The sequence below is a fragment of the Cebidichthys violaceus genome, unplaced genomic scaffold (genome assembly GCF_023349555.1).
Source record: "Cebidichthys violaceus isolate CVI_PGR_0920_01 unplaced genomic scaffold, fCebVio1.0.p SCAF_32, whole genome shotgun sequence".
NCBI lineage: Eukaryota > Metazoa > Chordata > Actinopteri > Perciformes > Stichaeidae > Cebidichthys > Cebidichthys violaceus.
In genome coordinates, this window is record NW_027176506.1 from 1672595 (window position 1) to 1692207 (window position 19613).

The 19613-nt window shown below is 47.0% G+C and overlaps 28 non-coding genes and 3 pseudogenes across 28 annotated transcripts; all 31 read right to left on the reverse strand.

The window, feature by feature from the left end:
- Window positions 1-269: 269 nt before the first annotated feature.
- On the reverse strand, window positions 270-378 carry LOC137883059 (U2 spliceosomal RNA; annotated as a pseudogene).
- Window positions 379-556: 178 nt separating this feature from the next.
- On the reverse strand, window positions 557-671 carry LOC137882545 (U5 spliceosomal RNA). Its single transcript, XR_011103980.1, has one exon. It is a non-coding gene; the product is annotated as a U5 spliceosomal RNA (small nuclear RNA).
- Window positions 672-1167: 496 nt separating this feature from the next.
- On the reverse strand, window positions 1168-1331 carry LOC137882715 (U1 spliceosomal RNA). Its single transcript, XR_011104140.1, has one exon. It is a non-coding gene; the product is annotated as a U1 spliceosomal RNA (small nuclear RNA).
- A 673-nt stretch (window positions 1332-2004) lies between these two features.
- On the reverse strand, window positions 2005-2195 carry LOC137882904 (U2 spliceosomal RNA). The gene has a single exon (XR_011104322.1). It is a non-coding gene; the product is annotated as a U2 spliceosomal RNA (small nuclear RNA).
- Window positions 2196-2373: 178 nt separating this feature from the next.
- On the reverse strand, window positions 2374-2488 carry LOC137882602 (U5 spliceosomal RNA). The gene has a single exon (XR_011104034.1). It is a non-coding gene; the product is annotated as a U5 spliceosomal RNA (small nuclear RNA).
- Window positions 2489-2984: 496 nt separating this feature from the next.
- Window positions 2985-3148, reverse strand: LOC137882600 (U1 spliceosomal RNA). The gene has a single exon (XR_011104032.1). It is a non-coding gene; the product is annotated as a U1 spliceosomal RNA (small nuclear RNA).
- Window positions 3149-3800: 652 nt separating this feature from the next.
- LOC137882906 (U2 spliceosomal RNA) lies at window positions 3801-3991 on the reverse strand. Its single transcript, XR_011104324.1, has one exon. It is a non-coding gene; the product is annotated as a U2 spliceosomal RNA (small nuclear RNA).
- A 244-nt stretch (window positions 3992-4235) lies between these two features.
- LOC137882575 (U5 spliceosomal RNA) lies at window positions 4236-4348 on the reverse strand. The gene has a single exon (XR_011104008.1). It is a non-coding gene; the product is annotated as a U5 spliceosomal RNA (small nuclear RNA).
- A 496-nt stretch (window positions 4349-4844) lies between these two features.
- On the reverse strand, window positions 4845-5008 carry LOC137882612 (U1 spliceosomal RNA). Its single transcript, XR_011104043.1, has one exon. It is a non-coding gene; the product is annotated as a U1 spliceosomal RNA (small nuclear RNA).
- A 673-nt stretch (window positions 5009-5681) lies between these two features.
- On the reverse strand, window positions 5682-5872 carry LOC137882938 (U2 spliceosomal RNA). The gene has a single exon (XR_011104355.1). It is a non-coding gene; the product is annotated as a U2 spliceosomal RNA (small nuclear RNA).
- Window positions 5873-6051: 179 nt separating this feature from the next.
- On the reverse strand, window positions 6052-6164 carry LOC137883123 (U5 spliceosomal RNA). Its single transcript, XR_011104518.1, has one exon. It is a non-coding gene; the product is annotated as a U5 spliceosomal RNA (small nuclear RNA).
- Window positions 6165-6660: 496 nt separating this feature from the next.
- On the reverse strand, window positions 6661-6824 carry LOC137882797 (U1 spliceosomal RNA). The gene has a single exon (XR_011104220.1). It is a non-coding gene; the product is annotated as a U1 spliceosomal RNA (small nuclear RNA).
- A 674-nt stretch (window positions 6825-7498) lies between these two features.
- On the reverse strand, window positions 7499-7689 carry LOC137883026 (U2 spliceosomal RNA). Its single transcript, XR_011104438.1, has one exon. It is a non-coding gene; the product is annotated as a U2 spliceosomal RNA (small nuclear RNA).
- A 178-nt stretch (window positions 7690-7867) lies between these two features.
- On the reverse strand, window positions 7868-7983 carry LOC137883075 (U5 spliceosomal RNA). Its single transcript, XR_011104474.1, has one exon. It is a non-coding gene; the product is annotated as a U5 spliceosomal RNA (small nuclear RNA).
- Window positions 7984-8479: 496 nt separating this feature from the next.
- LOC137882824 (U1 spliceosomal RNA) lies at window positions 8480-8643 on the reverse strand. Its single transcript, XR_011104246.1, has one exon. It is a non-coding gene; the product is annotated as a U1 spliceosomal RNA (small nuclear RNA).
- A 673-nt stretch (window positions 8644-9316) lies between these two features.
- LOC137882991 (U2 spliceosomal RNA) lies at window positions 9317-9507 on the reverse strand. The gene has a single exon (XR_011104405.1). It is a non-coding gene; the product is annotated as a U2 spliceosomal RNA (small nuclear RNA).
- A 244-nt stretch (window positions 9508-9751) lies between these two features.
- LOC137882577 (U5 spliceosomal RNA) lies at window positions 9752-9864 on the reverse strand. The gene has a single exon (XR_011104010.1). It is a non-coding gene; the product is annotated as a U5 spliceosomal RNA (small nuclear RNA).
- Window positions 9865-10360: 496 nt separating this feature from the next.
- LOC137882695 (U1 spliceosomal RNA) lies at window positions 10361-10524 on the reverse strand. Its single transcript, XR_011104121.1, has one exon. It is a non-coding gene; the product is annotated as a U1 spliceosomal RNA (small nuclear RNA).
- A 650-nt stretch (window positions 10525-11174) lies between these two features.
- Window positions 11175-11364, reverse strand: LOC137883005 (U2 spliceosomal RNA). Its single transcript, XR_011104418.1, has one exon. It is a non-coding gene; the product is annotated as a U2 spliceosomal RNA (small nuclear RNA).
- A 179-nt stretch (window positions 11365-11543) lies between these two features.
- On the reverse strand, window positions 11544-11658 carry LOC137883130 (U5 spliceosomal RNA). Its single transcript, XR_011104524.1, has one exon. It is a non-coding gene; the product is annotated as a U5 spliceosomal RNA (small nuclear RNA).
- Window positions 11659-12154: 496 nt separating this feature from the next.
- LOC137882772 (U1 spliceosomal RNA) lies at window positions 12155-12318 on the reverse strand. Its single transcript, XR_011104196.1, has one exon. It is a non-coding gene; the product is annotated as a U1 spliceosomal RNA (small nuclear RNA).
- A 673-nt stretch (window positions 12319-12991) lies between these two features.
- Window positions 12992-13207, reverse strand: LOC137883061 (U2 spliceosomal RNA; annotated as a pseudogene).
- Window positions 13208-14366: 1159 nt separating this feature from the next.
- On the reverse strand, window positions 14367-14474 carry LOC137883058 (U2 spliceosomal RNA; annotated as a pseudogene).
- A 179-nt stretch (window positions 14475-14653) lies between these two features.
- Window positions 14654-14768, reverse strand: LOC137883156 (U5 spliceosomal RNA). The gene has a single exon (XR_011104549.1). It is a non-coding gene; the product is annotated as a U5 spliceosomal RNA (small nuclear RNA).
- A 496-nt stretch (window positions 14769-15264) lies between these two features.
- LOC137882836 (U1 spliceosomal RNA) lies at window positions 15265-15428 on the reverse strand. Its single transcript, XR_011104256.1, has one exon. It is a non-coding gene; the product is annotated as a U1 spliceosomal RNA (small nuclear RNA).
- Window positions 15429-16099: 671 nt separating this feature from the next.
- Window positions 16100-16289, reverse strand: LOC137883006 (U2 spliceosomal RNA). The gene has a single exon (XR_011104419.1). It is a non-coding gene; the product is annotated as a U2 spliceosomal RNA (small nuclear RNA).
- Window positions 16290-16468: 179 nt separating this feature from the next.
- On the reverse strand, window positions 16469-16583 carry LOC137883131 (U5 spliceosomal RNA). Its single transcript, XR_011104525.1, has one exon. It is a non-coding gene; the product is annotated as a U5 spliceosomal RNA (small nuclear RNA).
- A 496-nt stretch (window positions 16584-17079) lies between these two features.
- On the reverse strand, window positions 17080-17243 carry LOC137882708 (U1 spliceosomal RNA). Its single transcript, XR_011104134.1, has one exon. It is a non-coding gene; the product is annotated as a U1 spliceosomal RNA (small nuclear RNA).
- A 673-nt stretch (window positions 17244-17916) lies between these two features.
- Window positions 17917-18107, reverse strand: LOC137883021 (U2 spliceosomal RNA). Its single transcript, XR_011104433.1, has one exon. It is a non-coding gene; the product is annotated as a U2 spliceosomal RNA (small nuclear RNA).
- Window positions 18108-18288: 181 nt separating this feature from the next.
- LOC137883122 (U5 spliceosomal RNA) lies at window positions 18289-18400 on the reverse strand. Its single transcript, XR_011104517.1, has one exon. It is a non-coding gene; the product is annotated as a U5 spliceosomal RNA (small nuclear RNA).
- Window positions 18401-18896: 496 nt separating this feature from the next.
- LOC137882666 (U1 spliceosomal RNA) lies at window positions 18897-19060 on the reverse strand. The gene has a single exon (XR_011104094.1). It is a non-coding gene; the product is annotated as a U1 spliceosomal RNA (small nuclear RNA).
- Window positions 19061-19613: the final 553 nt, after the last annotated feature.

Consider the following 19613-nt stretch of genomic DNA (forward strand, 5'->3'; position numbering starts at 1 on the left):
CGCTCGTGCTTTTTCATGCTGCATGTTCGTAGGTAGCACGTTGCTAACGGAGTGTAGCAGCCTTTTTCTCCGGTCTGTCCCAGTCATATCGAGTATGATTTATGATATTTTGTTATTTGTTTGCTTGGCTGATGGGAGATGTGTTTGTCTCATGTAGAAGTGACCCAGTTCATGTTGTTCCCAGGACGCTGAGGTTTCTGCAGAACTATAACATCACTATATTCGTTCTTCGTGGGTTCTCTGCCAGTTACTTTTAACACAAAACTCTCTAAGTTTTGATGTACTCTGCGTCCAAATGGGGGACCCTCGGGTGTATCTGGTTTAAACTGATAAGAACAGATACTACACTTGATCTTAGCCAAAAGGCCGAGAAGCGATGAGCCCCAACTGTTTGCTTCCTGAGGCAACCTCCTGACACATTTCTCCCTTGTCGTGGTGCAGTTCATTCAATGGGTCATGGCAGTGGCTGCTGCTTTGCACACCCGTCCAAACCCTCCATAGTCAAGCACCTTGGTCTAGTTAAGGACAGCTGTTTTTCTTTTCACAAGTGTACAAGGCTCAGCCAAACGGCAAAGCCTGCCAAAATAGGTTTAACTCATTGGTGTTCCTCTCCACGGAAGTCTTTAGTAAAAGGCGAAAGACTTGTGCGTTATGAAGAGAAACCAAAGTAAGTACAGCACTCTTGTCGAGAGCAGCTGAAGACCTTAGTCGTCCCAGTCAAAACGCTCATGGTAAGCCTGAGTTGACGCGCCCTGTTCCAAATCCAAAGCCACACCCCTGCCCACATCTTAAAGAGGGCAATATTCTCCAATGTACTATTTCCTTCCCTCCAATCAAAAGAACAAATCTCACTGTTTTATTTTTTCTTCATTTCACTGTTGATTCAGAGCTGGAAATTTCCCCCAGCAATCAGGGCTGATGTATACAGTGATTTGAGGCTGGGAGCACAGTCCTGGTGCAGTTATTTCAATGGGGCATAGCAGTGGCTGCTGCTTGGCACACCTGTCCAAGCCCTCCATGGTCAAGCACCATGGTCTAGTTAAGGACATCTTTCTTCCTTTTCACAAACGCCCAGGACTCGGCTACAGGAATCGGCAAGCGGAATAGCAGCATGTTGAGGTCCATGTCCGTCTACCAACCGGGTGATATTTTTTTCAACTTAAAAATCAGGGGAGAGCGCGAACGCAGTCCCCCACTACCAGAAATTATGCAGTCGAGATTCCCACATTTGGGGAATTTGCAGTGGTCAGCACAACCGGAGTGCAATGGTTGAGCCTCGCCCTGGGTGAACCACCTTCTTGATCATGGTATCTTCCCTGCCAGGTAAGTATGAATTGGAAGACACAGAAACAGGGGCGGCATTCCCAGACACAGTACTCTGGATGACGGTTCCCAGATGGCATAATCCCAGAGTCAGCATTAGCTTCCCTTGGCAAGCTGTTTCTGCTTCTGAGAAAGCAAACACAGCCCAGCAACCAAACGAAAATCTAAGCATGCTAACAATGGAAGGATCTTCGGAACACATTTCTCCCACAAAGAAGGGAAAATATCGGTGAGGAGAACACGCAATCATTTTAGGCCCATCCAAAAAGCCACACCCACTTCTCTCGGCAAACCCGGGCAATTTGCATTACTCAACACACAGCTTCACAGCATACAACAGACACTGCTGCACAGCTACGCTTGCACTTTTCTGGACAATCTGCAAACGAAATAGAGCCTACAAAATGACATCACCCACAATCTGACTCGGAGGACGGAAATTAGCATTCAGAGCTGGAAATTTCCCCAAGCAGTCAGGGCTGATGTATACAGTGATTTGAGGCTGGGAGCACAGTGTTGTTCCACAAAGGGCCTCGGTAAGGAGTAAACAGGGCCTTTGTTTGCCACAAGTCCCGGCCTTGAAGACAGACAGCGACTGTGACTCGCGTCGTTCATTTCAGAGTCAAATCAATCAACAGACTGATCCATTTAGATTGGTGTTTGGTTGTCCACAAGGCATTTAAAGAGTGCACCGTTCCCGGCAATGCTGCAATACCGGGTCAATGCGTGGAGTGAACGGAGCAAGCCCCTTTTTCATCTCCCAATGCTAAAAATCTGCTTAATACATTATCCTCATATAGAGGACACATCAGATATTAAACTGATAAGAACAGATACTACACTTGATCTTAGCCAAAAGGCCGAGAAGCGATGAGCCCCAACTGTTTGCTTCCTGAGGCAACCTCCTGACACATTTCTCCCTTGTCGTGGTGCAGTTCATTCAATGGGTCATGGCAGTGGCTGCTGCTTTGCACACCCGTCCAAACCCTCCATAGTCGAGCACCTTGGTCTAATTAAGGACAGCTGTTTTTCTTTTCACAAGTGTACAAGGCTCAGCCAAACGGCAAAGCCTGCCAAAATAGGTTTAACTCATTGGTGTTCCTCTCCACGGAAGTCTTTAATAAAAGGCGAAAGACTTGTGCGTTATGAAGAGAAACCAAAGTAAGTACAGCACTCTTGTCGAGAGCAGCTGAAGACCCTAGTCGTCCCAGTCAAAATGCTCATAGTAAACCTGAGTTGACGTGCCCTGTTCCAAATCCAAAGCCACACCCCTGCCCACATCTTAAAGAGGGCAATATTCTCCAATGTACTATTTCCTTCCCTCCATTCAAAAGCACAAATCTCGCTGTGTTATTTTTTCTTCATTTCACTGTTGATTCAGAGCTGGAAATTTCCCCCAGCAGTCAGGGCTGATGTATACAGTGATTTGAGGCTGGGAGCACAGTCCTGGTGCAGTTCTTTCAATGGGGCATAGCAGTGGCTGCTGCTTGGCACACCTGTCCAAGCCCTCCATGGTCAAGCACCATGGTCTAGTTAAGGACATCTTTCTTCCTTTTCACAAACGCCCAGGACTCGGCTACAGGAATCGGCAAGCGGAATAGCAGCATGTTGAGGTCCATGTCCGTCTACCAACCGGGTGATATTTTTTTCAACTTAAAAATCAGGGGAGAGCGCGAACGCAGTCCCCCACTACCAGAAATTACGCAGTCGAGATTCCCACATTTGGGGAATTCGCAGTGGTCAGCACAACCGGAGTGCAATGGTTGAGCCTCGCCCTGGGTGAACCACCTTCTTGATCATGGTATCTTCCCTGCCAGGTAAGTATGAGTTGGAAGACACAGAGACAGGGGTGGCATTCCCAGACACAGTACTCTGGATGACGGTTCCCAGATGGCATAATCCATGGCAAGCTGTTTCTGCTTCTGAGAAAGCAAACACAGCCCAGCAACCAAACGAAAATCTAAGCATGCTAACAATGGAAGGATCTTCGGAACACATTTCTCCCACAAAGAAGGGAAAATATCGGTGAGGAGAACACGCAATCATTTTAGGCCCATCCAAAAAGCCACAGCCACTTCTCTCGGCAAACCCGGGCAATTTGCATTACTCAACACACAGCTTCACAGCATACAACAGACACTGCTGCACAGCTACGCTTGCACTTTTCTGGACAATCTGCAAACGAAATAGAGCCTACAAAATGACATCACCCACAATCTGACTCGGAGGACGGAAATTAGCATTCAGAGCTGGAAATTTCCCCAAGCAGTCAGGGCTGATGTATACAGTGATTTGAGGCTGGGAGCACAGTGTTGTTCCACAAAGGGCCTCGGTAAGGAGTAAACAGGGCCTTTGTTTGCCACAAGTCCCGGCCTTGAAGACAGACAGCGACTGTGACTCGCGTCGTTCATTTCAGAGTCAAATCAATCAACAGACTGATCCATTTAGATTGGTGTTTGGTTGTCCACAAGGCATTTAAAGAGTGCACCGTTCCCGGCAATGCTGCAATACCGGGTCAATGCGTGGAGTGAACGGAGCAAGCCCCTTTTTCATCTCCCAATGCTAAAAATCTGCTTAATACATTATCCTCATATAGAGGACACATCAGATATTAAACTGATAAGAACAGATACTACACTTGATCTTAGCCAAAAGGCCGAGAAGCGATGAGCCCCAACTGTTTGCTTCCTGAGGCAACTTCCTGACACATTTCTCCCTTGTCGTGGTGCAGTTCATTCAATGGGTCATGGCAGAGAAACCAAAGTAAGTACAGCACTCCCATGTCGTGGTGCAGTTCATTCAATGGGTCATGGCAGTGGCTGCTGCTTTGCACACCCGTCCAAACCCTCCATAGTCAAGCACCTTGGTCTAGTTAAGGACAGCTGTCTTTCTTTTCACAAGTGTACAAGGCTCAGCCAAATAGCAAAGCCTGCCAAAAATAGGTTTAACTCATTGGTGCTCCTCTCCACGGAAGTCTTTAGTAAAAGGCGAAAGACTTGGGCGTTATGAAGAGAAACCAAAGTAAGTACAGCACTCTTGTCGAGAGCAGCTGAAGACCCTAGTCGTCCCAGTCAAAACGCTCATGGTAAGCCTGAGTTGACGTGCCCTGTTCCAAATCCAAAGCCACACCCCTGCCCACATCTTAAAGAGGGCAATATTCTCCAATGTACTATTTCCTTCCCTCCAATCAAAAGCACAAATCTCGCTGTGTTATTTTTTCTTCATTTCACTGTTGATTCAGAGCTGGAAATTTCCCCCAGCAGTCAGGGCTGATGTATACAGTGATTTGAGGCTGGGAGCACAGTCCTGGTGCAGTTCTTTCAATGGGGCATAGCAGTGGCTGCTGCTTGGCACACCTGTCCAAGCCCTCCATGGTCAAGCACCATGGTCTAGTTAAGGACATCTTTCTTCCTTTTCACAAACGCCCAGGACTCGGCTACAGGAATCGGCAAGCGGAATAGCAGCATGTTGAGGTCCATGTCCGTCTACCAACCGGGTGATATTTTTTTCAACTTAAAAATCAGGGGAGAGCGCGAACGCAGTCCCCCACTACCAGAAATTACGCAGTCGAGATTCCCACATTTGGGGAATTCGCAGTGGTCAGCACAACCGGAGTGCAATGGTTGAGCCTCGCCCTGGGTGAACCACCTTCTTGATCATGGTATCTTCCCTGCCAGGTAAGTATGAGTTGGAAGACACAGAGACAGGGGTGGCATTCCCAGACACAGTACTCTGGATGACGGTTCCCAGATGGCATAATCCCAGAGTCAGCATTAGCTTCCCTTGGCAAGCTGTTTCTGCTTCTGAGAAAGCAAACACAGCCCAGCAACCAAACGAAAATCTAAGCATGCTAACAATGGAAGGATCTTCGGAACACATTTCTCCCACAAAGAAGGGAAAATATCGGTGAGGAGAACACGCAATCATTTTAGGCCCATCCAAAAAGCCACACCCACTTCTCTCGGCAAACCCGGGCAATTTGCATTACTCAACACACAGCTTCACAGCATACAACAGACACTGCTGCACAGCTACGCTTGCACTTTTCTGGACAATCTGCAAACGAAATAGAGCCTACAAAATGACATCACCCACAATCTGACTCGGAGGACGGAAATTAGCATTCAGAGCTGGAAATTTCCCCAAGCAGTCAGGGCTGATGTATACAGTGATTTGAGGCTGGGAGCACAGTGTTGTTCCACAAAGGGCCTCGGTAAGGAGTAAACAGGGCCTTTGTTTGCCACAAGTCCCGGCCTTGAAGACAGACAGCGACTGTGACTCGCGTCGTTCATTTCAGAGTCAAATCAATCAACAGACTGATCCATTTAGATTGGTGTTTGGTTGTCCACAAGGCATTTAAAGAGTGCACCGTTCCAGGCAATGCTGCAATACCGGGTCAATGCGTGGAGTGAACGGAGCAAGCCCCTTTTTCATCTCCCAATGCTAAAAATCTGCTTAATACATTATCCTCATATAGAGGACATATCAGATATTAAACTGATAAGAACAGATACTACACTTGATCTTAGCCAAAAGGCCGAGAAGCGATGAGCCCCAACTGTTTGCTTCCTGAGGCAACCTCCTGACGCATTTCTCCCTTGTCGTGGTGCAGTTCATTCAATGGGTCATGGCAGTGGCTGCTGCTTTGCACACCCGTCCAAACCCTCCATAGTCAAGCTGTCTTCTAGTTAAGGACAGCTGTTTTTCTTTTCACAAGTGTACAAGGCTCAGCCAAATAGCAAAGCCTGCCAAAAATAGGTTTAACTCATTGGTGCTCCTCTCCACGGAAGTCTTTAGTAAAAGGCGAAAGACTTGTGCGTTATGAAGAGAAACCAAAGTAAGTACAGCACTCTTGTCGAGAGCAGCTGAAGACCCTAGTCGTCCCAGTCAAAACGCTCATGGTAAGCCTGAGTTGACGTGCCCTGTTCCAAATCCAAAGCCACACCCCTGCCCACATCTTAAAGAGGGCAATATTCTCCAATGTACTATTTCCTTCCCTCCAATCAAAAGCACAAATCTCGCTGTGTTATTTTTTCTTCATTTCACTGTTGATTCAGAGCTGGAAATTTCCCCCAGCAATCAGGGCTGATGTATACAGTGATTTGAGGCTGGGAGCACAGTCCTGGTGCAGTTCTTTCAGTGGGGCATAGCAGTGGCTGCTGCTTGGCACACCTGTCCAAGCCCTCCATGGTCAAGCACCATGGTCTAGTTAAGGACATCTTTCTTCCTTTTCACAAACGCCCAGGACTCGGCTACAGGAATCGGCAAGCGGAATAGCAGCATGTTGAGATCCATGTCCGTCTACCAACCGGGTGATATTTTTTTCAACTTAAAAATCAGTGGAGAGCGCGAACGCAGTCCCCCACTACCAGAAATTATGCAGTAGAGATTCCCACATTTGGGGAATTCGCAGTGGTCAGCACAACCGGAGTGCAATGGTTGAGCCTCGCCCTGGGTGAACCACCTTCTTGATCATGGTATCTTCCCTGCCAGGTAAGTATGAGTTGGAAGACACAGAGACAGGGGTGGCATTCCCAGACACAGTACTCTGGATGACGGTTCCCAGATGGCATAATCCCAGAGTCAGCATTAGCTTCCCTTGGCAAGCTGTTTCTGCTTCTGAGAAAGCAAACACAGCCCAGCAACCAAACGAAAATCTAAGCATGCTAACAATAGAAGGATCTTCGGAACACATTTCTCCCACAAAGAAGGGAAAATATCGGTGAGGAGAACACGCAATCATTTTAGGCCCATCCAAAAAGCCACACCCACTTCTCTCGGCAAACCCGGGCAATTTGCATTACTCAACACACAGCTTCACAGCATACAACAGACACTGCTGCACAGCTACGCTTGCACTTTTTCTGGACAATCTGCAAACGAAATAGAGCCTACAAAATGACATCACCCACAATCTGACTCGGAGGACGGAAATTAGCATTCAGAGCTGGAAATTTCCCCAAGCAGTCAGGGCTGATGTATACAGTGATTTGAGGCTGGGAGCACAGTGTTGTTCCACAAAGGGCCTCGGTAAGGAGTAAACAGGGCTTTTGTTTGCCACAAGTCCCGGCCTTGAAGACAGACAGCAACTGTGACTCGCGTCGTTCATTTCAGAGTCAAACCAATCAACAGACTGATCCATTTAGATTGGTGTTTGGTTGTCCACAAGGCATTTAAAGAGTGCACCGTTCCAGGCAATGCTGCAATACCGGGTCAATGCGTGGAGTGAACGGAGCAAGCCCCTTTTTCATCTCCCAATGCTAAAAATCTGCTTAATACATTATCCTCATATAGAGGACACATCAGATATTAAACTGATAAGAACAGATACTACACTTGATCTTAGCCAAAAGGCCGAGAAGCGATGAGCCCCAACTGTTTGCTTCCTGAGGCAACCTCCTGACACATTTCTCCCTTGTCGTGGTGCAGTTCATTCAATGGGTCATGGCAGTGGCTGCTGCTTTGCACACCCGTCCAAACCCTCCATAGTCAAGCACTCTGGTCTAGTTAAGGACAGCTGTCTTTCTTTTCACAAGTGTACAAGTCTCAGCCAAACGGCAAAGCCTGCCAAAAATAGGTTTAACTCATTGGTGTTCCTCTCCACGGAAGTCTTTAGTAAAAGGCGAAAGACTTGTGCGTTATGAAGAGAAACCAAAGTAAGTACAGCACTCTTGTCGAGAGCAGCTGAAGACCCTAGTCGTCCCAGTCAAAACGCTCATGGTAAGCCTGAGTTGACGTGCCCTGTTCCAAATCCAAAGCCACACCCCTGCCCACATCTTAAAGAGGGCAATATTCTCCAATGTACTATTTCCTTCCCTCCAATCAAAAGCACAAATCTCGCTGTGTTATTTTTTCCTCATTTCACTGTTGATTCAGAGCTGGAAATTTCCCCCAGCAATCAGGGCTGATGTATACAGTGATTTGAGGCTGGGAGCACAGTCCTGGTGCAGTTCTTTCAATGGGGCATAGCAGTGGCTGCTGCTTGGCACACCTGTCCAAGCCCTCCATGGTCAAGCACCATGGTCTAGTTAAGGACATCTTTCTTCCTTTTCACAAACGCCCAGGACTCGGCTACAGGAAACGGCAAGCGGAATAGCAGCATGTTAAGGTCCATGTCCGTCGACCAATCGTGTGATATTTTTTTCAACTTAAAAATCAGGGGAGAGCGCGAACGCAGTCCCCCACTACCAGAAATTATGCAGTCGAGATTCCCACATTTGGGGAATTCGCAGTGGTCAGCACAACCGGAGTGCAATGGTTGAGCCTCGCCCTGGGTGAACCACCTTCTTGATCATGGTATCTTCCCTGCCAGGTAAGTATGAGTTGGAAGACACAGAGACAGGGGCGGCATTCCCAGACACACTACTCTGGATGACGGTTCCCAGATGGCATAATCCCAGAGTCAGCATTAGCTTCCCTTGGCAAGCTGTTTCTGCTTCTGAGAAAGCAAACACAGCCCAGCAACCAAAAGAAAATCTAAGCATGCTAACAATGGAAGGATCTTCGGAACACATTTCTCCCACAAAGAAGGGAAAATATCGGTGAGGAGAACACGCAATCATTTTAGGCCCATCCAAAAAGCCACACCCACTTCTCTCGGCAAACACGGGCAATTTGCATTACTCAACACACAGCTTCACAGCATACAACAGACACTGCTGCACAGCTACGCTTGCACTTTTCTGGACAATCTGCAAACGAAATAGAGCCTACAAAATGACATCACCCACAATCTGACTCGGAGGACGGAAATTAGCATTCAGAGCTGGAAATTTCCCCAAGCAGTCAGGGCTGATGTATACAGTGATTTGAGGCTGGGAGCACAGTGTTGTTCCACAAAGGGCCTCGGTAAGGAGTAAACAGGGCCTTTGTTTGCCACAAGTCCCGGCCTTGAAGACAGACAGCGACTGTGACTCGCATCGTTCATTTCAGAGTCAAATCAATCAACAGACTGACCCAATTAGATTGGTGTTTGGTTGTCCACAAGGCATCTAAAGAGTGCACCGTTCCCGGCAATGCTGCAATACCGGGTCAATGCGTGGAGTGAACAGAGCAAGCCCCTTTTTCATCTCCCAATGCTAAAAATCTGCTTAATACATTATCCTCATATAGAGGACACATCAGATATTAAACTGATAAGAACAGATACTACACTTGATCTTAGCCAAAAGGCCGAGAAGCGATGAGCCCCAACTGTTTGCTTCCTGAGGCAACTTCCTGACACATTTCTCCCTTGTCGTGGTGCAGTTCATTCAATGGGTCATGGCAGAGAAACCAAAGTAAGTACAGCACTCCCATGTCGTGTTGCAGTTCATTCAATGGGTCATGGCAGTGGCTGCTGCTTTGCACACCCGTCCAAACCCTCCATAGTCAAGCACCTTGGTCTAGTTAAGGACAGCTGTCTTTCTTTTCACAAGTGTACAAGGCTCAGCCAAATAGCAAAGCCTGCCAAAAATAGGTTTAACTCATTGGTGCTCCTCTCCACGGAAGTCTTTAGTAAAAGGCGAAAGACTTGGGCGTTATGAAGAGAAACCAAAGTAAGTACAGCACTCTTGTCGAGAGCAGCTGAAGACCCTAGTCGTCCCAGTCAAAACGCTCATGGTAAGCCTGAGTTGACGTGCCCTGTTCCAAATCCAAAGCCACACCCCTGCCCACATCTTAAAGAGGGCAATATTCTCCAATGTACTATTTCCTTCCCTCCAATCAAAAGCACAAATCTCGCTGTGTTATTTTTTCTTCATTTCACTGTTGATTCAGAGCTGGAAATTTCCCCCAGCAGTCAGGGCTGATGTATACAGTGATTTGAGGCTGGGAGCACAGTCCTGGTGCAGTTCTTTCAATGGGGCATAGCAGTGGCTGCTGCTTGGCACACCTGTCCAAGCCCTCCATGGTCAAGCACCATGGTCTAGTTAAGGACATCTTTCTTCCTTTTCACAAACGCCCAGGACTCGGCTACAGGAATCGGCAAGCGGAATAGCAGCATGTTGAGGTCCATGTCCGTCTACCAACCGTGTGATATTTTTTTCAACTTAAAAATCAGGGGAGAGCGCGAACGCAGTCCCCCACTACCAGAAATGACGCAGTCGAGATTCCCACATTTGGGGAATTCGCAGTGGTCAGCACAACCGGAGTGCAATGGTTGAGCCTCGCCCTGGGTGAACCACCTTCTTGATCATGGTATCTTCCCTGCCAGGTAAGTATGAGTTGGAAGACACAGAGACAGGGGTGGCATTCCCAGACACAGTACTCTGGATGACGGTTCCCAGATGGCATAATCCATGGCAAGCTGTTTCTGCTTCTGAGAAAGCAAACACAGCCCAGCAACCAAACGAAAATCTAAGCATGCTAACAATGGAAGGATCTTCGGAACACATTTCTCCCACAAAGAAGGGAAAATATCGGTGAGGAGAACACGCAATCATTTTCGGCCCATCCAAAAAGCCACACCCACTTCTCTCGGCAAACCCGGGCAATTTGCATTACTCAACACACAGCTTCACAGCATACAACAGACACTGCTGCACAGCTACGCTTGCACTTTTCTGGACAATCTGCAAACGAAATAGAGCCTACAAAATGACATCACCTACAATCTGACTCGGAGGACGGATTTAGCATTCAGAGCTGGAAATTTCCCCAAGCAGTCAGGGCTGATGTATACAGTGATTTGAGGCTGGGAGCACAGTGTTGTTCCACAAAGGGCCTCGGTAAGGAGTAAACAGGGCCTTTGTTTGCCACAAGTCCCGGCCTTGAAAACAGACAGCGACTGTGACTCGCGTCGTTCATTTCAGAGTCAAATCAATCAACAGACTGATCCATTTAGATTGGTGTTTGGTTGTCCACAAGGCATTAAAGAGTGCACCGTTCCCGGCAATGCTGCAATACCGGGTCAATGCGTGGAGTGAACGGAGCAAGCCCTTTTTCATCTCCCAATGCTAAAAATCTGCTTAATACATTATCCTCATATAGAGGACATATCAGATATTAAACTGATAAGAACAGATACTACACTTGATCTTAGCCAAAAGGCCGAGAAGCGATGAGCCCCAACTGTTTGCTTCCTGAGGCAACCTCCTGACACATTTCTACCTTGTCGTGGTGCAGTTCATTCAATGGGTCATGGCAGTGGCTGCTGCTTTGCACACCCGTCCAAACCCTCCATAGTCAAGCACCTTGGTCTAGTTAAGGACAGCTGTCTTTCTTTTCACAAGTGTACAAGGCTCAGCCAAACGGCAAAGCCTGCCAAAAATAGGTTTAACTCATTGGTGTTCCTCTCCACGGAAGTCTTTAGTAAAAGGCGAAAGACTTGTGCGCTATGAAGAGAAACCAAAGTAAGTACAGCACTCTTGTCGAGAGCAGCTGAAGACCCTAGTCGTCCCAGTCAAAACGCTCATGGTAAGCCTGAGTTGACGTGCCCTGTTCCAAATCCAAAGCCACACCCCTGCCCACATCTTAAAGAGGGCAATATTCTCCAATGTACTATTTCCTTCCCTCCATTCAAAAGCACAAATCTCGCTGTGTTATTTTTTCTTCATTTCAATGTTGATTCAGAGCTGGAAATTTCCCCCAGCAGTCAGGGCTGATGTATACAGTGATTTGAGGCTGGCAGCACAGTCCTGGTGCAGTTCTTTCAATGGGGCATAGCAGTGGCTGCTGCTTGGCACACCTGTCCAAGCCCTCCATGGTCAAGCACCATGGTCTAGTTAAGGACATCTTTCTTCCTTTTCACAAACGCCCAGGACTCGGCTAGAGGAATCGGCAAGCCGAATAGCAGCATGTTGAGGTCGATGTCCGTCTACCAACCGTGTGATATTTTTTTCAACTTAAAAATCAGGGGAGAGCGCGAACGCAGTCCCCTACTATCAGAAATTATGCAGTCGAGATTCCCACATTTGGGGAATTCGCAGTGGTCAGCACAACCGGACTGCAATGGTTGAGCCTCGCCCTGGGTGAACCACCTTCTTGATCATGGTATCTTCACTGCCAGGTAAGTATGAGTTGGAAGACACAGAGACAGGGGTGGCATTCCCAGACACAGTACTCTGGATGACGGTTCCCAGATGGCATAATCCCAGAGTCAGCATTAGCTTCCCTTGGCAAGCTGTTTCTGCTTCTGAGAAAGCAAACACAGCCCAGCAACCAAACGAAAATCTAAGCATGCTAACAATGGAAGGATCTTCGGAACACATTTCTCCCACAAAGAAGGGAAAATATCGGTGAGGAGAACACGCAATCATTTTAGGCCCATCCAAAAAGCCACACCCACTTCTCTCGGCAAACCCGGGCAATTTGCATTACTCAACACACAGCTTCACAGCATACAACAGACACTGCTGCACAGCTACGCTTGCACTTTTCTGGACAATCTGCAAACGAAATAGAGCCTACAAAATGACATCACCCACAATCTGACTCGGAGGACGGAAATTAGCATTCAGAGCTGGAAATTTCCCCAAGCAGTCAGGGCTGATGTATACAGTGATTTGAGGCTGGGAGCACAGTGTTGTTCCACAAAGGGCCTCGGTAAGGAGTAAACAGGGCCTTTGTTTGCCACAAGTCCCGGCCTTGAAGACAGACAGCGACTGTGACTCGCGTCGTTCATTTCAGGGTCAAATCAATCAACAGACTGATCCATTTAGATTGGTGTTTGGTTGTCCACAAGGCATTTAAAGAGTGCACCGTTCCCGGCAATGCTGCAATACCGGGTCAATGTGTGGAGTGAACGGAGCAAGCCCCTTTTTCATCTCCCAATGCTAAAAATCTGCTTAATACATTATCCTCATATAGAGGACATATCAGATATTAAAAACGAGGCCTATTTGCAGGCCTCAGCTCGAATAAAGATAAGAAATACCTAATTAATTGTATAAAAAAAAAAAAAAAAAAAAAAAAAATTTATATATTTTTGAGATGAGAAAAATCATGGAACTATCAGAATACATGTTACTGGTTCACATAAGATAAGGATGGAACACAGCAGAACTTGGAAAACTCAAAAGCTCGATCTTGAAAAACAGCACTTTTAGGGTATTGTTTTTTGGAAAGTATGGGTATCCAAGACTTTTAATATGCTGGGCTCTTAGAACAACTGATATAGGCTCTATATACACAGCTATACATAGATACAGTGAAACATTTATGAAATATAGAGCATTTCAAATTAGAAAACTGATCAAATACTCCAATATTTGAATAAAAAAGTATTTTTAAAATTCAAAAACACTCTATATCACTTCTATGTATCACTCATGATGTTCATTGAATCAATAGACCGAAGATTGGACCTTTTTTGAGTGTTTTAAGCTCTTTCTATGCCCTTTTTAGTTATTTAGTTTAAGGTCAAATCCTGCTTCGACTCTCTGTTCAGGGCTGTATCTCAGCCCCCCCCTCTCCGATTTTCACCATTGAGACATCCTTTGAACCGTAGGAGCCAATAGAATTGCCTGGAATTGAAAGCTAGATGATTGACAGCACTATTAGCCAATAAAGCTCAAAAAGGTCCAGCTCTGAAATCTGATTTGCTGAGCTTCCAACCCTCCCAAGAATCCGAGGAGTGTCGGAGAGACACAAATCGAACGGATTCACACGGAGCAGCAGCAGCTGGACAAACATGCGTTGGAAGTACGGAGATATTCCATTTTTTCGCTGAGATTCGACCAAAAGTAAGTACAATATTCGATGAAAGCTGTGTGACTTTTTGTGTTCGAAGCTGAATATCTCTGCGATGGTTTACCGGGGAGAGAAATGGAAACTATGTCCGTAATCTCCGTCAGGCGCTCGTGCTTTTTCATGCTGCATGTTCGTAGGTAGCACGTTGCTAACGGAGTGTAGCAGCCTTTTTCTCCGGTCTGTCCCAGTCATATCGAGTATGATTTATGATATTTTGTTATTTGTTTGCTTGGCTGATGGGAGATGTGTTTGTCTCATGTAGAAGTGACCTAGTTCATGTTGTTCCCAGGACGCTGAGGTTTCTGCAGAACTATAACATTACTATATTCGTTCTTTGTGGGTTCTCTGCCAGTTACTTTTAACACAAAACTCTCTAAGTTTTGATGTACTCTGCGTCCAAATGGGGGACCCTCGGGTGTATCTGGTTAAACTGATAAGAACAGATACTACACTTGATCTTAGCCAAAAGGCCGAGAAGCGATGAGCCTCAACTGTTTGCTTCCTGAGGCAACCTCCTGACACATTTCTCCCTTGTCGTGGTGCAGTTCATTCAATGGGTCATGGCAGTGGCTGCTGCTTTGCACACCCGTCCAAACACTCCATAGTCAAGCACCTTGGTCTAGTTAAGGACAGCTGTCTTTCTTTTCACAAGTGTACAAGGCTCAGCCAAACGGCAAAGCCTGCCAAAAATAGGTTTAACTCATTGGTGTTCCTCTCCACGGAAGTCTTTAGTAAAAGGCGAAAGACTTGTGCGTTATGAAGAGAAAGCAAAGTAAGTACAGCACTCTTGTCGAGAGCAGCTGAAGACCCTAGTCGTCCCAGTCAAAACGCTCATGGTAAGCCTGAGTTGACGTGCCCTGTTCCAAATCCAAAGCCACACCCCTGCCCACATCTTAAAGAGGGCAATATTCTCCAATGTACTATTTCCTTCCCTCCAATCAAAAGCACAAATCTCGCTGTGTTATTTTTTCTTCATTTCACTGTTGATTCAGAGCTGGAAATTTCCCCCAGCAATCAGGGCTGATGTATACAGTGATTTGAGGCTGGGAGCACAGTCCTGGTGCAGTTCTTTCAATGGGGCATAGCAGTGGCTGCTGCTTGGCACACCTGTCCAAGCCCTCCATGGTCAAGCACCATGGTCTAGTTAAGGACATCTTTCTTCCTTTTGACAAACGCCCAGGACTCGGCTACAGGAATCGGCAAGCCGAATAGCAGCATGTTGAGGTCGATGTCCGTCTACCAACCGTGTGATATTTTTTTCAACTTAAAAATCAGGGGAGAGCGCGAACGCAGTCCCCCACTACCAGAAATTATGCAGTCGAGATTCCCACATTTGGGGAATTCGCAGTGGTCAGCACAACCGGAGTGCAATGGTTGAGCCTCGCCCTGGGTGAACCACCTTCTTGATCATGGTATCTTCCCTGCCAGGTAAGTATGAGTTGGAAGACACAGAGACAGGGGCGGCATTCCCAGACACACTACTCTGGATGACGGTTCCCAGATGGCATAATCCCAGAGTCAGCATTAGCTTCCCTTGGCAAGCTGTTTCTGCTTCTGAGAAAGCAAACACAGCCCAGCAACCAAAAGAAAATCTAAGCATGCTAACAATGGAAGGATCTTCGGAACACATTTCTCCCACAAAGAAGGGAAAATATCGGTGAGGAGAACACGCAATCATTTTAGGCCCATCCAAAAAGCCACACCCACTTCTCTCGGCAAACCCGGGCAATTTGCATTACTCAACACACAGCTTCACAGCATACAACAGACACTGCTGCACAGCTACGCTTGCACTTTTCTGGACAATCTGCAAACGAAATAGAGCCTACAAAATGACATCACCTACAATCTGACTCGGAGGACGGATTTAGCATTCAGAGCTGGAAATTTCCCCAAGCAGTCAGGGCTGATGTATACAGTGATTTGAGGCTGGGAGCACAGTGTTGTTCCACAAAGGGCCTCGGTAAGGAGTAAACAGGGCCTTTGTTTGCCACAAGTCCCGGCCTTGAAAACAGACAGCGACTGTGACTCGCGTCGTTCATTTCAGAGTCAAATCAATCAACAGACTGATCCATTTAGATTGGTGTTTGGTTGTCCACAAGGCATTAAAGAGTGCACCGTTCCCGGCAATGCTGCAATACCGGGTCAATGCGTGGAGTGAACGGAGCAAGCCCTTTTTCATCTCCCAATGCTAAAAATCTGCTTAATACATTATCCTCATATAGAGGACATATCAGATATTAAACTGATAAGAACAGATACTACACTTGATCTTAGCCAAAAGGCCGAGAAGCGATGAGCCCCAACTGTTTGCTTCCTGAGGCAACCTCCTGACACATTTCTACCTTGTCGTGGTGCAGTTCATTCAATGGGTCATGGCAGTGGCTGCTGCTTTGCACACCCGTCCAAACCCTCCATAGTCAAGCACCTTGGTCTAGTTAAGGACAGCTGTCTTTCTTTTCACAAGTGTACAAGGCTCAGCCAAACGGCAAAGCCTGCCAAAAATAGGTTTAACTCATTGGTGTTCCTCTCCACGGAAGTCTTTAGTAAAAGGCGAAAGACTTGTGCGCTATGAAGAGAAACCAAAGTAAGTACAGCACTCTTGTCGAGAGCAGCTGAAGACCCTAGTCGTCCCAGTCAAAACGCTCATGGTAAGCCTGAGTTGACGTGCCCTGTTCCAAATCCAAAGCCACACCCCTGCCCACATCTTAAAGAGGGCAATATTCTCCAATGTACTATTTCCTTCCCTCCATTCAAAAGCACAAATCTCGCTGTGTTATTTCTTCTTCATTTCAATGTTGATTCAGAGCTGGAAATTTCCCCCAGCAGTCAGGGCTGATGTATACAGTGATTTGAGGCTGGCAGCACAGTCCTGGTGCAGTTCTTTCAATGGGGCATAGCAGTGGCTGCTGCTTGGCACACCTGTCCAAGCCCTCCATGGTCAAGCACCATGGTCTAGTTAAGGACATCTTTCTTCCTTTTCACAAACGCCCAGGACTCGGCTACAGGAACCGGCAAGCCGAATAGCAGCATGTTGAGGTCCATGTCCGTCTACCAACCGTGTGATATTTTTTTCAACTTAAAAATCAGGGGAGAGCGCGAACGCAGTCCCCCACTACCAGAAATTATGCAGTCGAGATTCCCACATTTGGGGAATTCGCAGTGGTCAGCACAACCGGAGTGCAATGGTTGAGCCTCGCCTTGGGTGAACCACCTTCTTGATCATGGTATCTTCCCTGCCAGGTAAGTATGAGTTGGAAGACACAGAGACAGGGGTGGCATTCCCAGACACAGTACTTTGGATGACGGTTCCCAGATGGCATAATCCCAGAGTCAGCATTAGCTTCCCTTGGCAAGCTGTTTCTGCTTCTGAGAAAGCAAACACAGCCCAGCAACCAAACGAAAATCTAAGCATGCTAACAATGGAAGGATCTTCGGAACACATTTCTCCCACAAAGAAGGGAAAATATCGGTGAGGAGAACACGCAATCATTTTAGGCCCATCCAAAAAGCCACACCCACTTCTCTCGGCAAACCCGGGCAATTTGCATTACTCAACACACAGCTTCACAGCATACAACAGACACTGCTGCACAGCTACGCTTGCACTTTTCTGGACAATCTGCAAACGAAATAGAGCCTACAAAATGACATCACCCACAATCTGACTCGGAGGACGGAAATTAGCATTCAGAGCTGGAAATTTCCCCAAGCAGTCAGGGCTGATGTATACAGTGATTTGAGGCTGGGAGCACAGTGTTGTTCCACAAAGGGCCTCGGTAAGGAGTAAACAGGGCCTTTGTTTGCCACAAGTCCCGGCCTTGAAGACAGACAGCGACTGTGACTCGCGTCGTTCATTTCAGAGTCAAATCAATCAACAGACTGATCCATTTAGATTGGTGTTTGGTTGTCCACAAGGCATTTAAAGAGTGCACCGTTCCAGGCAATGCTGCAATACCGGGTCAATGTGTGGAGTGAACGGAGCAAGCCCCTTTTTCATCTCCCAATGCTAAAAATCTGCTTAATACATTATCCTCATATAGAGGACATATCAGATATTAAACTGATAAGAACAGATACTACACTTGATCTTAGCCAAAAGGCCGAGAAGCGATGAGCCCCAACTGTTTGCTTCCTGAGGCAACATCCTGACACATTTCTCCCTTGTCGTGGTGCAGTTCATTAAATGGGTCATGGCAGTGGCTGCTGCTTTGCACACCCGTCCAAAGCCTCCATAGTCAAGCACCTTGGTCTAATTAAGGACAGCTGTTTTTCTTTTCACAAGTGTACAAGGCTCAGCCAAATAGCAAAGCCTGCCAAAAATAGTTTAACTCATTGGTGTTCCTCTCCACGGAAGTCTTTAGTAAAAGGCGAAAGACTTGTGCGTTATGAAGAGAAACCAAAGTAAGTACAGCACTCTTGTCGAGAGCAGCTGAAGACCCTAGTCGTCCCAGTCAAAACGCTCATGGTAAGCCTGAGTTGACGTGCCCTGTTCCAAATCCAAAGCCACACCCCTGCCCACATCTTAAAGAGGGCAATATTCTCCAATGTACTATTTCCTTCCCTCCAATCAAAAGCACAAATCTCGCTGTGTTATTTTTTCTTCATTTCACTGTTGATTCAGAGCTGGAAATTTCCCCCAGCAGTCAGGGCTGATGTATACAGTGATTTGAGGCTGGGAGCACAGTCCTGGTGCAGTTCTTTCAATGGGGCATAGCAGTGGCTGCTGCTTGGCACACCTGTCCAAGCCCTCCATGGTCAAGCACCATGGTCTAGTTAAGGACATCTTTCTTCCTTTTCACAAACGCCCAGGACTCGGCTACAGGAATCGGCAAGCGGAATAGCAGCATGTTGAGGTCCATGTCCGTCTATCAACCGGGTGATATTTTTTTCAACTTAAAAATCAGGGGAGAGCGCGAACGCAGTCCCCCACTACCAGAAATTATGCAGTCGAGATTCCCAGATTTGGGGAATTCGCAGTGGTCAGCACAACCGGAGTGCAATGGTTGAGCCTCGCCCTGGGTGAACCACCTTCTTGATCATGGTATCTTCCCTGCCAGGTAAGTATGAGTTGGAAGACACAGAGACAGGGGTGGCATTCCCAGACACAGTACTCTGGATGACGGTTCCCAGATGGCATAATCCCAGAGTCAGCATTAGCTTCCCTTGGCAAGCTGTTTCTGCTTCTGAGAAAGCAAACACAGCCCAGCAACCAAACGAAAATCTAAGCATGCTAACAATGGAAGGATCTTCGGAACACATTTCTCCCACAAAGAAGGGAAAATATCGGTGAGGAGAACACGCAATCATTTTAGGCCCATCCAAAAAGCCACACCCACTTCTCTCGGCAAACCCGGGCAATTTGCATTACTCAACACACAGCTTCACAGCATACAACAGACACTGCTGCACAGCTACGCTTGCACTTTTCTGGACAATCTGCAAACGAAATAGAGCCTACAAAATGACATCACCCACAATCTGACTCGGAGGACGGAAATTAGCATTCAGAGCTGGAAATTTCCCCAAGCAGTCAGGGCTGATGTATACAGTGATTTGAGGCTGGGAGCACAGTGTTGTTCCACAAAGGGCCTCGGTAAGGAGTAAACAGGGCTTTTGTT